The 13673-nt window shown below is 40.5% G+C and overlaps 1 protein-coding gene and 1 long non-coding RNA gene across 3 annotated transcripts in view; one reads left to right on the top strand and one right to left on the bottom strand.

Moving 5' to 3' along the window:
* sgcz (sarcoglycan zeta) overlaps positions 1-13673 on the top strand; it is a 979662-nt gene that overhangs the window by 73497 nt on the left and 892492 nt on the right. The window lies entirely within an intron of this gene.
* LOC148152150 (uncharacterized) overlaps positions 1-13673 on the bottom strand; it is a 762130-nt gene that overhangs the window by 601155 nt on the left and 147302 nt on the right. The gene's annotated exons all lie outside the window — the stretch shown is intronic.

The raw sequence follows: 13673 nt of genomic DNA, 5'->3' as shown, positions 1-13673 counted from the left end.
GTAATTGGCTGGTTTGAATTTGTCCTGGTTTTAATGCTCAGGACATATCTGGGCAATTTTCCACACTGTTGAGTAGATATGAGTGTTGTAACTGTACTCAAACAGCTTGGTTAGGGGAGCAGCAAATTCTGGAACACAAGTCTTCAACAGTATTGTCAGAATGTTGTCAGGGCTCAGAGCCTTTTCAGTACCCAGTGCCTCCAACCATTTATTGATATTACATGGGCAGAATTAAATTGGATGAAAGCTGGTATCTGTAAAACTGTGGACCATTTGAGGAGGCCAAGATAGATCATCTTCTGGGCACTTCTGGAGCCTTCTCCTTAAGTGAGTTATTTAATTGTCCACTACCATTCACAACTGGATATGGAGGACTGCAGAGCTCAGATGGAATTGATTGGTTGTGGGATTGCTTAGCTCTGTCCATCATTTGCTGCTTATACTGTTTGGTATGCAAGTATTCATGTTTAGTGACTTCACCAGGTGGACACCTCATATTTAGGTATGTCTGGTGTTGCTTCTGGCATGCCCTCCTGCACTATCCATTGAACCAGTGTTGACTCTGGTTATCAATCAGGTAATGGTTGACTGGAGGATATGCTGTATCATGAGGTTACAGATTGCTGTGGAGTACAAGTTTGCTGCTGCTGATGGCTCACTGCACCTCATGGGTGCCCAATCTTAAGTTGCTAAATGAGTTCAAAGTGTGTCCCATTTAGCATGGTGATAGTGCCACTCAACATAATGGAGGCGGGACATAGACCCCACAAGGCTTGTTTGGTGGTCGCTCTTAGCAAACTGTCATTGACAGATGCACTTGCATCTGGCAGATTGGTGAGGATGAGGTCAAATATGTTTTTCTCTCTTGTTGGTTCCCTCACCACCTGCTGCAGACCCAATCTAGTAGCTTAGGACCCGACCAGCTCGATCAGTAGTAATGCTGCTGAGCCATTCTTGGTGGTGGACTTCGAAATCCCCACCCAGAGTACATTTTGCACACTTGCCTTCCTCAATGCTAACTTTAATTGCTTTTCAACATGGAGCACTGATTCAGCAGCCGAGGGAGGACAGTACATGGTAATCAGCAGGAGGTTTCCTTGCCCATGTTTAACCTCAAGCATGAGACTTGAGTGGGGTCTGGAGTCAATGGTGAGAACTTCCAGAGCAACTCCCTCCCAACTGTATTTCATGTTTCGCCATCTCTGCTAGGTCAGCCCTGCTGGAGGGACAGGACATATCCAGGGATGGTGATGGTGATGGGGGTGTTTGGGACATTATCTGTAAGATATGATTCCATTAGTATGTCTACATCAGGCTGTTTCTTGACTGCTGTCCCAATTTTGGCACTAGCCCCCAGATATTAGGAAGGGGGACCTTGCAAGGTCGACAGGAATGTTTCTGCTGTTGTCTTTTCTGGTGCCAAGGTCAATGTTAGGTGATCCATCTGGTTTCATTTCTTCGAGACTTTGTAGTGATTGTTACAACTGAATGTGTGCCAGGCTTTTCAGAGGGCAATTGACAGTCAACCGCATTGCTGTGGGTCTGGAGTCACATGTAGGCCAGTGTAGATAATGATGGCAGATTTCCTTCCCTGAAGAACATTAGTGAATCAATTTGTTGAAAAGGAGAGTTAAATGAAAAAGGGATGAAGTAGCACATGGCATAAAATGTGGAAAAGTCTGAGGTTATGAGTAAGTGTTGCTGCATTGTGACATGTGAGGTGTGTGAGAGACTCAAAGAGGCTGTGAGTTTAGAGGACAGGTGAAAGGAACAGTGATGGAGACAATTGCAGGATTTGCCTCAAACATAGAGATAAATGCATCTCAGGTTTGCTTTCCTTGGAGGGAAGAATAAGTAGAATCTCGCATTTCATCACAGAACAAGGTAAATGTAGATTATCCTAACCTTCCAGGATTATCCTGGAGTTAAAAGATTTAGTTGCAGAGAAAGCACAATGGTGCTTCTGCTGATTAAACAAGATCTATGATTTTTGACTAGATCAATTGCACTTGAGTTTCCAACCCTCAGACTTGAAGAATCTATCACTGCGGTATTGTGCCTTAAGTAGAATCCTGCTAACAATGTGGCATGTAATTCTGAGTAGCTGTGCTATGTCAAGTTGATTCAAATGAATACTGCTATTGTAATTAAACAGCTCTTCTCATATTTTTGATTAAATTCTCAACTCTAAAAATCTGGATGATAGTGCAGTCATTTAATATAATTATTAACACATGGAACTCTATCTTGTTCTATCCTTGTACCTTTAGGATGAGCTGAGGTTAATTGTTTTAATCAGAGTGCTGCTCGGCTCATTCTGATAGTCGAGGTTTGACTAGATCTTTTAATCGAATTGCATTGTACAGGAAAATTACATAAACAAAATGAGACGTTGAACATAAAAATCCAGATACAACTTAATCTCAATCCATTATTGTATATTATCAATGTATAACCACTTGAAGATGGTCGTTATGCATATCCAATTTTTTTCTGGTATGCTTGCTTAACTTTACCAAATACAAGCTTTTTTCTTGAAATATGTTACCTCCAAAGCTGCCTAAATAATAAGCTCATTCATTACATTTTTGTTAAGGAACATTTCTCTTACTTGTCCTTGTTAAATTTATTCACGTACAGCACCTCAGGAGAAAATTAAGGGAAGGAGTCCAGCCAATAATTGAAAGAGTACAAAAATCTCAGAGAGTAGTTAAAGCAGAAGGTTAGGAGTTGGGAAAGGGTGACAATTTAAGAACAAAGATGAACATTTTGAAATTGAAACATTGATTCTTGCTCCATCAATGTCAGTTCACAAGGCGAGGGTTGACAAGGAATAGGACTTGCTTTGAGTTTCAACATAATTTCAAATCTAGTATCTAACTTCAAAACACATCTTCTTACTCTAAGTTTAGAGAGATGAGTTTTCAGTTTGACTGTAACATAATTGATGATTTGCAAAAATTCCTGGATAAACACTGGGAATGATTGCACCAATTGTTTGGGTATCACAAGTGCTTTTTGAGCTACAAGATGGAAGTTTCAGTGTATGCACACACTTCTCAGGTGTATTGTTTCAGAAACAAAGTTGGTGAGGGTGTTTGCATGCACATTGAATTTCTGATGAAATACCCTGAGTAGGGCAGATTATGAATTATTTTTATTCATGCTTTGTGTATGGGTGTCGCTGATGGCCAGAAACTATTACTCATTCCAGCTGCTCTTGAAAAGGTGATGGTGAGCTGAGAGAACTGTTTAACTGCTATAGTTCATGAGCTATTTAATCTTAGTATTACTACTTTGGAGCTGACTATTCCAGCAAATACATTTCCTCCTCAGAACACTATATAAGACATCTTCTGTTACTTACTGTTTAGGTACAGGTTGACCTCAATGGGCTGTTGCTTTCCTTGAACGAGGTCTTGTTGTTTTCAAGTCATTGAAAGTTGCAAAAATTGACAGTGAATGGAATTGCATGTGCAAAATGGCTTTTGGCAAACTTCAACACTGCTGAATGAACATGGGATCACCAGTAGATGTTTTAATTTGAATGCAACGTGACTTTGTGAAATCACAAGAGAGGCAGAAAAGTGGGGCAAACTGATAGAAAGGGGAGCAGAGGTGAAATTGCGAAGGTTGGTAACCTTATATCTGCTAAGGAGATGCAGGAAAGCGCTTGACGAAGGGATGGGTGGGGGGCATTTGTTGGAAGAATTGGGGACATCTGTTCTTAGTGTCAATGGATTGGTGTAAATAAGGTGATAACATTTGTTCGCTTGGGAATGTGTGGCAGTACTTCCTTCTCACGCCAGAGGTTAAAGGCGCATATATTTCACAGTAGGATGTCAGATAACTAAATTGCTAGTTTATATCAAAGACTCTTAACAAAACTCATACTCAATAGGAACAGAACTTGTAATAAACTGAATGCGTTATGCACATGAGAGAGAGAGAAAGAGAGAGAGAGAGAAGACAAAAGCTGGTGGAAAGATTAATCTTTTATGGTCTGATTTGAGTGAACACTGGATTGTCAAGGATTGAATGTGTGCATTGTTCCCTGGAGTTCAGGATCTGGGAATGTTATGAATTTAAGTTGCATTTTGGGAATCTAAGATGATTTTAAAAGAAACAGTAATTTTGTAGGATAGTGAGACTGGACATGTTAACTAAGTGAGGTGACCCCATGACCTTTTTCATATGGTTTAGACTAGTCTCTCATTATGATGTATTAGCCAAAGCAATTGACCATTCGGCTGGGTTGGATTAAGGTTCCCACTTTGATGTGCATGTAGCTTAATTAATCAAGCGTACTCAGACCTGTCAATGAGTTTCTCTTCCTCTGCAAAGTTTTGTCATTTTACTGCTGCTTATCTGATTAAGGGCATGTGACGTTTTTGTAATTTTAATACCAAATTCTGTATAAAGACAGCTTGTTTGCAGCAATAAATGGAGTAGCCTGAGAGAGAGCCCTTAGGGGTAAGAGCTGCCATCGCTACTCTGCATGGCTTGTAGGTATCTGTGTTATAGTGTAATATTGATGCCATTGGTACATAAAGGTAATATGTAGGTTTGCTCGCTGTGCTGCAAGGTTCATTTTCAGACATTTTGTTACCCCACTAGGTAACATCTTCAGTGGGCCTCAGGTGAAGCAATGCTGCAAATTCCTGCTTTCTATTTATATGTTTGGGTTTCTTTGGGTTGGTGATGTCATTTCCTGTGGTGATGTTATTTCCAGTCATGAAGTCACTTCCTGTTCCTTTTCTCAGGGGGTGGTAGATGGGGTCTAACTCAATGTGTTTGTTGATAGAGTTCCGGTTGGAATGCCATGCTTCTAGGAATTCTTGAGCATGTCTTTGTTTGGCTTGTCCAAGGATGGATGTGTTTGTCCCAGCGGAATAAGTGTCCTTCCTCAACTGTATGTGAGGACACTAGTGAGAGAGAGTCATGTCTTTTTGTGGCTAGTTGGTGTTCATGTATCCTGGTGGTTAGTTTTCTGCCTGTTCGTTCAATGTAGTGTTTGTTACAGACCTTGCATGGTATTTTATAAATGACATTAGTTTGCTCATTGTCTGTTTCAGGTCTTTCAAGTTCATTAGCTGGTGTTTCAGTGTGTTGGTGGGTTTGTGGGCTACTATGATGCCAAGGGGTCTGAATAATACTACCTGTTGAGGGAACAGTGCTTTGAAAGCTAGTGCTTCAGAATAAACCTGAGTATAACCAGGCATTGAGTGATTTTTAACTTTGTCCTTTTATCTAAGGAAGGATAATCCTCTCTTGAAGTTGCAGTGAATGTTTACGAGATTCCAGGGAGAGTTTTATTCTCTGATGAGAGGTTGAATAGAATGCTCTTTACTTTGTGGAGTTTGAAAAAAATAAGGAGCGGAATCATTAAAACAAAGATTCTGAGGAAGTTTAACAGGATAAATGCTTGTGTGACTATTGCCCTTGTTACAGAGTCGAGAACACAGGAGCAATACCTTAGCATAAGGGATCAATTGTTTAAGACTGATAAGAAAGATTTTTGACTGAATCTCTGGAATTCTGTGCCCCAAAGGAATGTGGCTACTCAGACACTGAAAGTATTCAGGGCTGATAGAATTTTGTTTTTACATTTAGAGAGAATCAAGGAAAATGGACACTGGATAGGAAAATAGAACCAAAGTCTCAGATCAGCTATTCTTAAATAGTCAAGCATCCTTGAGGGACCTTGAGGTCTAAGGCTGCTCCAATTTCATTCAGGGTGCTGCTTGTCAACTTTTCCCTTCGATGGAATTACAAAGGTTTCCAGACTTGAAATGCTAATGTGATGGGTAACCTTGCATCGAGAATTGTATAAGTCAGTGTGTGGTGTTTAAGTTGCAATCACAACAGTTTGTTGTTGTGGCTGTATTTGACTGTCCTGGAATTTAAAACATTGGAACAAGGAGATATTTGTGATATTCAATTGAACACCTGTTAAGATTCATAGTGATTTGCTGTATATTGTGAACAATGATTTCACAGAGCAGTGAGAGATTTGATGAAAGGCAAGCTTGGTTCCCGCTTTCCGCCAAGATTTTAAGAATGAACTCATCCAGGTGCAACAGCAATTACCACAATACCAATTTGCCATTCACTAATAACCTTATACCTTGTTTTCACTTTGTTACTGAACACTACAGTGTCTGCTTCACTGCAACAGAAAAATAAAAACCACCGAAATAAACATTACAATCTAAGCTCAAAAATAAATCTGAAGCAATTTCACTGGTAGATGATACAATTACAACCATTAACTCACACACTCAGGCATAGTTTAGAGAATAGGATAGAGACTTTACCTGAATGTTATGGGACACCTGACATGAATGATTTGCATCCAGAGCAATAGACAGGAACCAACTTGTTAAAGGGTGACATTGCTCTTAGGTTTGCATACAAAGATAAGAATTATCCTCTTGCTTCCCTTCAAACTTATTTTGCCTGTACTTTCTCTGTCCTAGTCATCCATTGATACCCCAGTGATTGTGGGTTTGTGGCTTTGATGGCTGCCAACCTTTTGATGAGGTTACTGAAAATGGTTTGACAAGACGACCTTGAGCACTTCAAGGTGCAGAAGGCTGCAAGCTCTGACTTTTTAGCCATACGAGCAACAGTCTGCATTGGATGGCTGGCTGATCTGTAACAACTAGCAAACTGATGGAGTAGAATTGCAGGGTTCTTAGAATTTATGCATATTTGGTAAAACATGGCTATATTAAGGACAGGCAGCATAGCTTTGTACAGGATAGATAATGCCTTGCTAACCTGATTGAATTTTTTGAGGAGGTGACAAAGCTGATTGTTGGGGGTAAAGCAGCGGATGCTGTCTACGGCTCTTGACCAGGTCCCTCATGTTAGACTCATCCAGAAGATTAAGATGGATGGGATCATTGGTGACTTGGCCACATGGATACAAAATTATCTTGCCCATAGAAGACAAAGGATAGTGATGAAAGGCTGTTTTTCAGGCTGGAGGTCAGTGCCGAGTGGTGTTCTGCAGGGATCTGTACTGGAACCTCTGCTATTTGTGAGACATATATAAAAGACTTAGATGAAAATGTAGACGGGTGGATTAGTAAGTTTGCAGATGATACAAAGATCAATAGTGTTGTGGGTCATGTAGCTGGTTGTCAAAGGATACATTGGGATATAGATCAGTTGCAGATATGTTTGGAGAAACGACAGATGATGTTTAATCCAGGTAAGTGCAAAGTGCTGCACTTTGGGAGATCAAATGTTAAGAAAAAAGTCTACAGTTAATGGCAGGACCCTGAACAGCATTGATGTACAGTGGGATCTTGGGGTCCAAGTCCATAGCTCCCTGAAAGCGGCCACTCAAGTAGTTAGGCTGGTAAAGAAGGCGTATGATATGCTTACTGATGTCATATCTAGCAGTTTTATAAGACTTTGGTTAGGCCATGTTTAGAGTATTGCATTCAATTCTGGTTGCCACATTACGGGAAAGATGTGGAGATTTTGGAGAGGGTGCAGAAGAGGTTTCCAGAATGTTGCCTGGATTAGAGGGTCTGAGCTATAATGAGAGACGAGAAAAACTAATGTTGTATTCTCCTGAGCAGCAAAGGCTGAGGGGAGACTTGATAGAAGTCTATAAAATTATGAGATGCATAGAGAGGGTTGATGGTCAGAATCATTTTTCCAGAGTTGAAATGTCTAATACTAGGAGGCATTCATTTAAGGTGAGAGGGTGAAAGTTCAAAAGAGATATGAGGGGCAAGGTTTTTACACAGGGAATGGTAGGAGTCTGGAATGCACTACCATTGGTAGTGGAGGAGGCAGACATGCTAAAGGTATTTAAAGGACTTTTGGATAAGCACATGAATATGCAAGGAATAAAGGGATATAGACCAAGGGCAGGCAGAGGGATTAGTTTAACTTGGCATTATGTTTGGCACAACCTCGCGTGCCTAAGGCTCCATTTCTGTGCTGTACTGTCCTATGTTCTATGTTCTATTGTAGAAGTCTGGTGTTATGCTTTCAGTATCAGAGTTATCACATTATATGATGGATGGTTGGTCTGTGCGACTTGGCTGTGGTATCATTTTGTCATAGTGTTTACCATTGTTCATGACAATATCATATTACCTTGCTAGACACAACGGCATAGTATATAATTATACAGAAGAGGTCCTTTGGCACATCAAGTTTGTACCATCAAAAACATAGGACTACCTACATGAGTTCCACTTTCTAAAGCTAGGCTCATAACTTTAAATATTATGATGCTTCAAGTGCTCATCCAAGCCTTTTTTAAAGGTTGTGAGGCTTCCTGCCTCAACCAGCCCCTGAGATGGACTCTCACCCTGTGAGCCAGAGGTCCCATCCCTGTGCTTTACTGTCCTATGTTCTAATTGGAAGTTTGAACAACATGGAGGCACTGCCAATCCCTGGATATGATGCTTTATTAATCCTCGTCATCTGTTGGTGGATAGTTGGTGGGCTCCTGCAAGTTCAATTGAGCATTGTAATGCATGACAATAAAGCAACAAATTGTGCTTGCATAACAGCAAGCTGAATTTGCATGATTGCAGAGTGAGCTTTCACCACAGCATTTCCTTATTTTCTGGCTGTTTCTTGTATTGCAATCATCTAAGACTTCACCCATCAGAAGGTGAATCATAATTGTAACTGTAGGTATACCAATGGAGTTGATATCTCTTCAGCTTCAAGGCTCAGTTGGAATGCCCCATGATCCTCACCATTGACTTTGAGCATTCTTGGCAGGCTTCCAAATAATTTGAGCATTTTTGTAATAGGTAGCCATTCACATTAGTTTGTAGTTTTCCTCATCAAATTCCTGATGCGTGTCGTTGCCACTGCAAACCATGTAATTTTACATCCAGTTCAGAAATCCTGCTCCGTGTCTCTTTAAAGATGGTTTTGTGTTTTCTTACATACAGTTATGCATAGCTGATTAAGCACTCACATTAGTTCCAAATGAAATGTGCATCCTTGAAAAATAGGACTATCTGTGTAGTATTCAGTGAAGTGCCAATGGTTTTCACTTATTTGTGAAGTGGGCTGAAATTGATCACAATTCATTGGAAATAATCTGTTGAAATCATCTCTCAAATATACCTGTGTTTCTGCAATATTTCTATTTGTGAAGATCTGAGGGTGCAATTTAGAAGTACAATACAAACCAGACTCCTAGATTACTACTCTTGATACTTGCAGCCGATTTCCAAACCTAGTTGGAAGAAAGATATTATTCTACACCTCCAAGTCGATTTTGATTACAACCAAGCAGAACAGATACAGCAAGCTACGGCTGATGTCCAGCTGCAACAGCTTCAAAAGATCATCAGCTGATGCCTGAAAATATTCAACGGATGTTAGCAAGGACATTACTTCTGGTCAGTTGAGAGATTAACTAGGAGTAATTTTCTGAGGTGCCAATCTCCTGCATTTCCCCCACATCTCTGCACATCATTATCATCCAAAAAAAATCCAACGCCCTCTTTAGTACCTCAATTGAACCTGCATCCGCCACACTTCCAGGCAGTGCATTCCAAGCCCTAACTACTTATTGTGTGAACGTTTTTTGTTTGCTCACATCACCCTTGTTTCATTTGCACATTACTTTAAATCTATGCCTTGTCATTCTTGTTTCTTTCAAAAATATTTGCCATAGTATTTCTCACTGGGTTGTTTAAAATAAATGCAAGATCACAACTCATATTTTCCTTATCCAAGGATATGCCAAATCATGATGAAATTCCATAATTATAGATAACACCAGGCAATATTAACCACCATATTCAGTAGTTTTAGGTGTTCCTCAACAACTTGTGCCAAGACAGCTGTATATTAGTGCACCCTTCCAAGATATATGCAGGAAGTGGGGTATTCAACACGTTACCTCCTCTCATCCCTTTACTCAATTAAATGGCCTTACAGAAAGCATTATTCATACAGTAAAGTCCATGATCATTAAATGCAAATCTACTTCGCAAGTTCTTTGGATAGCTATGTTAAATCTATAATCTACTCCTTAAGGCATGACTTTTCCCTCAGTGGCAGCTCTCATGTTTGGAAGACAGATCCAAATAGTTTTTCGATCACACGCTTACCACCCAATCGCATATACAGAATGCATTGTTCAAAAAAACCCGAGAAAATGGCAGAAGAGCAGGATCAATGAGCACACAGACAGTTAAGTCAACTTAAACCACGACGAAGAATCAGAATTCAAGATCTTTGTACAAATATATGGGCTTGGGAAAAAATATTGGAGTGTCCTGAAATGCAGAAAGTTAAATGGAGAGTTGAGGAAAAACTTTCATCCCCAGAGGGTAATGGGAGTTCAACCCGGAGGCTGATTGAGGCGAAAAGCCTCACAACCTTTAAAAAAAGGCGTGGATGAGCACGTGAAGCATCATAATATTCAAGGTTATGGGCCGAGTGTTGGAAAGTGGAACTCGTAGGTAGTCCTATATTTTTTAGGTTGGGGGCTATTTTCCCTGGCCCGTTGGAGGCTGAAGGGTGACCTTGCAGAGGTTTATAAAATCGTGAGGGGCATGGATAAGATAAATGGATAAGGTCTTTTCCCTAAGGTGGGGGAGTCCAAAACTAGAGTGCATAGGTTCATGGTGAGTGGGGAAAGATTTGAAAGGGACCGAGGAGAATCTTTTTCAGACAGAGAGTAGTGTGTGTATGGAATCAGCTGCCAAAGGAAGTTGTGAAGGGTAGTACAATAACAACATTTAAAGCAAATCTGGATGGGTATATGAAAAGGAAGGATTGAGAGGGATATGGGCCAACTGCTGATAAGTGGGACTAGATTTATTTAGGAAATCTGGTTGGCGTGGATGAGTTGGATTGAAGGGTTTGTTTCCGTGCTGTATATTTCTATGACTCTAAGTCTCTCTTCAGCCTCTGCTGATCCAGAGGAAACAACCTGAATTTTTCTAGCCTCTCCTTATAGCTCTTACCCTCGTAGTTCATACAACGTATGCTATATGTCCCTCAAGGCCAGTGGTCCAAATATTAATACTGGGTTGAATTTTGTGAAAAATTGGCTTCGTGTTAGTTTTGGGGTAATGCTTGGAGTGTTTCTCTCAGTGGGCTTGAGAGACTCTCTTAGCCAATCTTATGCTGCTCACCTCATTATGTATGCACAACAATGGTGATATCTTCTGCTCACCAGCAGTGGAAGTGCTGTTGCTGCTGGGACATTCTGGAATTCCCACTGCTGGCTGCATATTTAAAGCCCAGTTGTGCAGCAGGTCAAACACTGCCAGCCATGAGCACCCAGTACATGTAGAAGGAGGGATTGCAAAATAAAAGATGCTGGCGGCATTTAGGTGACATGGATGATACTTCAATGGAGGTAGACACATAGGTCAGGAGTGGGTCATTCAGTCCTTTGAACCTTCACCACCATTCAATATGTTCATGGTTGATCATGCAATTTCATTATCCCACTTCTGCTTTCTCTTCATACCCCATAATCCCTTTAGCTGCAATGGCCACTTCCAGCTCCCCCCTGAAGATATCCAATGAACTGGCCCCAACAGCTTCCTGTGGGAGAGAATTCCACAGGTTCACAACTCTCTGTGTGAAGAACTTCTTCCTCATCTCAGTCCTGAATGGCATACCCCTTATTCTCAGACTGACTCCTAGTTATAGACTTCCCCAACATAGGAAATTTCTTCCCACATCAAGCCTATCCAGTCCCATCAGGGTTTTATATATTTCTATGAGATCCCCATCATTCTCCTAAATTCCAAAGGGTACAAGCCCAGTCAATCCAGCCTTTCTTCATATATCAGTCCCGCCATCCCAGGAATCAATCCGGTGAACATTCGCTAGACTCCCTCAATATCAAGAATTCCTTCCCCAGACTAGGAGACCAAAACTGCATGCAATACTCAAGGTGTGCCCTCACCAAAGCCCTGTATAGCTGCAGTAAAACATCCTTACTCCGATACTAAAAACCTCTTGTTATGAAGGTCAGCATGCATTAGCTTTCTGTTCCACCATAACACCCAGGTCTCATTGCTCTTCACATTTTCCTAAACTGTCACCATTCAGATAATAATCTGCCTTCCTGCTTTTGTGACCAAAGTGGATAACCTCACATTTATCCACATTATAATGCATTTGACAAGTATTTGTCCATTCTGCAAGTCACCCTGTGGCCTCTTAGCATCCTCCTCACAGCATACACTGCTACCCAGCTTACTGTCATCTGCAAATGTGAAGATATTGCATTCACTCCCTTCATCCAAATCATTAATGTAATGAACAACTGGGGTTCCAGCACTTAAACCCTGCAGCACTCTGCCACTCTGAAAAAGACCCATTTACTACGACTCTCTGCTTCCTGTCTGCAAAACCAGTTCTCTATCCATGTAATATGTTATCTTCAATACCATAAGCTTTAATTTTGCTGACTAATCTCTTGTGTGGGACCTTGTGAAATGCCTTTTGAAAGTCCAGATACACAACATCCACTGATTCATCATTTTCCTCTCTACGGGTCACATCCTCAAAAATTTCAGAAATTTTGTCAAGAGTGATTTCCTTTTAGTGAATCCATGATGATTAGGACTGTTTCTGTCACTGCTTTCCGAATGCTGAATTATTATATCCTGAATAATTGACTCCAGCAATTTCCCCACCACTAGTATCAGGGTAACCAGTCTATAATTTCCTGTTTTCTCTCTCCCTCCTTTTTTGAAAAAGTGGAGTTACATTAGCTACCCTCCAGTCCATTGAAACTCTTCCAGAGTCTTTTGAGTGTTGAAAAATGATCACCAATGTATCCACTATTTCTCGGTCCACTTTCTTAAGTACATTGGGATGCAGAGCATCAGGTCCTGGGGTCTTATCAGGTTTTAATCCCATCAATTTCCCAATACCAATACTGAATGAGGATTTCCTTAACCTCTTCCTTCCCCTCGCATTTCCAGAATGCTAAACATATACTATTTTACAAATTCACCCATCTAATTGACTATCATTATGCCTGCAGCTACAATAATGAAATTGCACAGCCCACCCATCCTTAGAGCATCACTGTCTTTGAACTCTGTCTAAACAATGCTACTCTTTTCCTCACACATACAGTGGCTTATGATCTTGCCATTATTTAATGTGGCAGCATCATGCGTTGAAAAGCCTTCAAACAACTGAATATGTTCCCTTTTATTGAACAGGAAGTGTGTAGGAAAAAGAACAAACATAAAATGCTATCAGCAAGCTTCACAATGGTCAGGAAAGAGAGATCCCATCCAGAGTGAGGCAGAGCCCGAGTGACTATATAGTTTGGGCAATTTCATGACAATATGTGAATTTGGTGCAGAGGGGAAGAGGTGCTTTTTGATTGTTTTTTATTGTCCCCTTACCTGCAGTAATGATGATGGAAAGTTTTCAGCTGTTTCAGTCTTGATCAGTACACTGCTTTCCTAAAGCCATCCACTTCCCTCGTTCCCTCTCATCTTTAAAATTCTTCATGACATTTACTCTTCAACTAAACCTTTTGTAACTACTTCAGGCTGATCTTTAATTTCTTTCTGGGCTTCTCTCTTTTTCATTTGGTTGACATCTAGATATTGCTGTTTAATTCATTCCATTTTGTGTGTTCAAAACCTGTTTTACTGCGGATCTTGCAATAGAATGGAACATTAAAT

This window comes from Chiloscyllium plagiosum, unplaced genomic scaffold, assembly GCF_037043375.1.
Source record: "Chiloscyllium plagiosum isolate Xiang-an unplaced genomic scaffold, Cpla_swu_hap1 HiC_scaffold_1, whole genome shotgun sequence".
Classification (NCBI taxonomy): domain Eukaryota; kingdom Metazoa; phylum Chordata; class Chondrichthyes; order Orectolobiformes; family Hemiscylliidae; genus Chiloscyllium; species Chiloscyllium plagiosum.
This window is presented reverse-complemented; position numbering and strand designations above follow the sequence as displayed.